A 2665-nucleotide genomic window follows, 5' to 3' on the forward strand; every position below is an offset into this window, starting at 1 on the left:
AACCACGCAATTTTCATATAAAGTAACACAGTACCGTATTGCAAAAAATGGCCTGGTCATGAAAGGGGTAAATCTTCCAGAGGGCAAGTGGTTAATGTATCAAAAAGATCGAATTTTGGGATTTACTATGTCTGTCGATATCAGGTGCTGGCACAAATGATATACATACTTTCCTCTATCCCACTACTTCAGTTCATGACCACTTCCCTTGATTCACGATCATTTTACAAACCCTGATGAAGGGAAACTCTGTGAGCCTCCGAAATGCGTTGGATTTGTTTGTGAAATAAACTTTAAGATGCACTTCTGATATTAGTGTGCTTCAGTTACTTTTTTACAGCTCGACTGCCCAATTTGTTGTTATTTTACATAGAGGATCCATCGGGATGTGTGACACCATCATTTGACTCTGCACTGGCTACCGTTGGATGAAACTGGAAAATATTAAAAATATAACTAAATCTCACACACGCCAAAAAAAATTACATAAAATATATCCATGCGTCACCATGTTTTACCACAAAGTAAAAGTGTGGATATAGCCTAAGGGTCAGGGTCAACTTATATATCTGTGTTGCGGTACGGTAACAATAACATGCATTGCATTAAAATGTAGTTGAAAAAATACGTACTCCGTTAGTCCACACCATGTAAAAAGGCTGTTCGATCCTGTCTTCTCTGATCCTCCCTTTCTTTTACTGCCCCCAATCCATCTCCTGACAGTACAGAGCCTTGGTCGCAGTCTGCTCAGTTTGCTCTGAATTGCTAGAGAGTTTTTTCCTTCTATGGTAGCCCATTCATTGCCAACACTGTGAAAATTGGATATGTGCTATTTTCTGATGAAGCACCCCACACCTACATGGTACCGTCACAGATCAGCTGCGGAGCTGGTCTGTGTCTGACTGGTTGCATGCGTTTTTTACCTTTTGCTGCTGTAGGTCTGCTGGCACCTATGATTCCACACGTTTGTGCTCTGCTCTTGCTGCACTGACTTAGCAGCTATGGGTGTTGCTGTCTTCACCTGATGGTTAATATACCTTCCTTCTTGCTACTTCCTGTCCAGTCCCATGTGTCTCCCTATTTCAATTCCATTCAGACCAGTTTCTGGTTGCTTGAGTAACACGTGTTTCTGAGCCCCGTCTGTGCAATCATTTCTAACTTGACTTCTCGTGGACTGATTGCTTGTGTACTGACTCTGCTAGTTCTCCTGATTTCGTTTGTCGGCTGCCCGCCCTGACTGTGGGTCATTATCCGGCTCTCCTTTTGTGCCATCCATCTGTGCCTGCACCATCTCTCTGAGTACTCTCATCGCAAGAAAGGAGAACCTGGGTGTCGTGACCTGGGGTCAGCACGCAGCTAAGTCCAAACTCCTGTGAGGGGGTCCCTGGCAGAATACCAGCTGGCTCTTAGATTCCACACCCTGGGGGATCCCATGTCACCTGCTCGCCTGTGGGCTCACACAATTGGCACCATGACAGTTTTCTCAAGCCATGAGTTCCTTGGAGAGTTCGTCACTGGCCGAAGACCAAATGCATCACCTATCTCAGAGACTTAACTCCCAGCAAGCAAATCAAGAGCAAATAGTGCTGTTTCTACATCGTTTCTCGCCCTTTTGGCTAAGATCAAGTGTAGTATCTGTTCTTATCAGTTGCCAGTAGGTGGTGCTATGCTAACTGTCCTGAGTACACGGCAAGATGGAAAGGGATGGCGGTTGGCAGATGCTAAACCTGCTGGCGTGGAGGTGGAAGCCTTCTAATTTGGACGGAGAAACATGAGATCGAAGGTGAGGGGCCAGGCCCCTGGCCTTTGGTGGAGCCTGCCCCGGTCAGTTGTTCCGGAGAGAACACTTGCTCCTCCTTCCCCTTGGGGGGAGTGGTTAGTATTTCCCAAATGTGATTAGGTGGGAGTGATGGGAGTAGCCTATTGGCGTGGGCTCTCCCCAATCTCTCAGAGCTCCTACCTTCCTGGCTGGGAAGGGTGCTGCTGGTCCGGGCCAGGGGTCAGGGTCCGTTGAAAAGCCTGTGGAGATAGTGCCCCTGGAGTGGCAGTCCAGGGGTGCCATACATTGCACGAGTGTTTGAGAGGGCACTTACTCGTATGGCACCATGGCCACAATCTCCACAAACACCCTTTTCACACCTGCCTCTAGGGCCGAGCCTTTTGGCTAGGACCAGGGGAATTTTTGTTTCCTGGCCGGAGGGCCGGCCATCGTATTGCACGATGGTCACTTTCCACTCACATCTCCCACCTTCCTTCTCCCCCACTTTCTTTTTTATTTTACCCCCTTGTTTGTCACGATTATGTCTTTTTTTTGTTGGTGCACATTGTTGTACACCTTTGTGTGTGATTAGTAGGGTGCAGGTCCTCGGGCCAGCCCTGAACATCTTGGGAGTAGTTGGACATGGCCTTCTGGCTTAGTTCGCTTGCTCTCATGGGGTCTCCCTTCGGGGGAGCCCCACCTGGGAGGGTTCTATTTCGTCAGACCCTCCAAGGAAGTTGGGTCCGTGTCAGCTTCGGCTGCACAGACCACTGTTTACTCTAGTCCCTGTCTGGAGTCCAACGCCCCGGGGGATCAGGGTTGGGTCCTCCTCACAGAGGACCACTTGACGTAGCACCCGTCTGCACGTTTTTGTGAACACTCTTTGTGTGTGCACATTTTTTCTGC

General features: G+C 48.5%; 1 pseudogene; it reads left to right on the forward strand.

The window, feature by feature from the left end:
• The first annotated feature begins 1596 nt into the window (after nucleotides 1-1596).
• LOC120916613 lies at nucleotides 1597-1732 on the forward strand (annotated as a pseudogene).
• The last annotated feature ends 933 nt before the right edge of the window (nucleotides 1733-2665 follow it).

The sequence above is a fragment of the Rana temporaria genome, chromosome 10 (genome assembly GCF_905171775.1).
Source record: "Rana temporaria chromosome 10, aRanTem1.1, whole genome shotgun sequence".
In the NCBI taxonomy this organism is placed as follows: domain Eukaryota; kingdom Metazoa; phylum Chordata; class Amphibia; order Anura; family Ranidae; genus Rana; species Rana temporaria.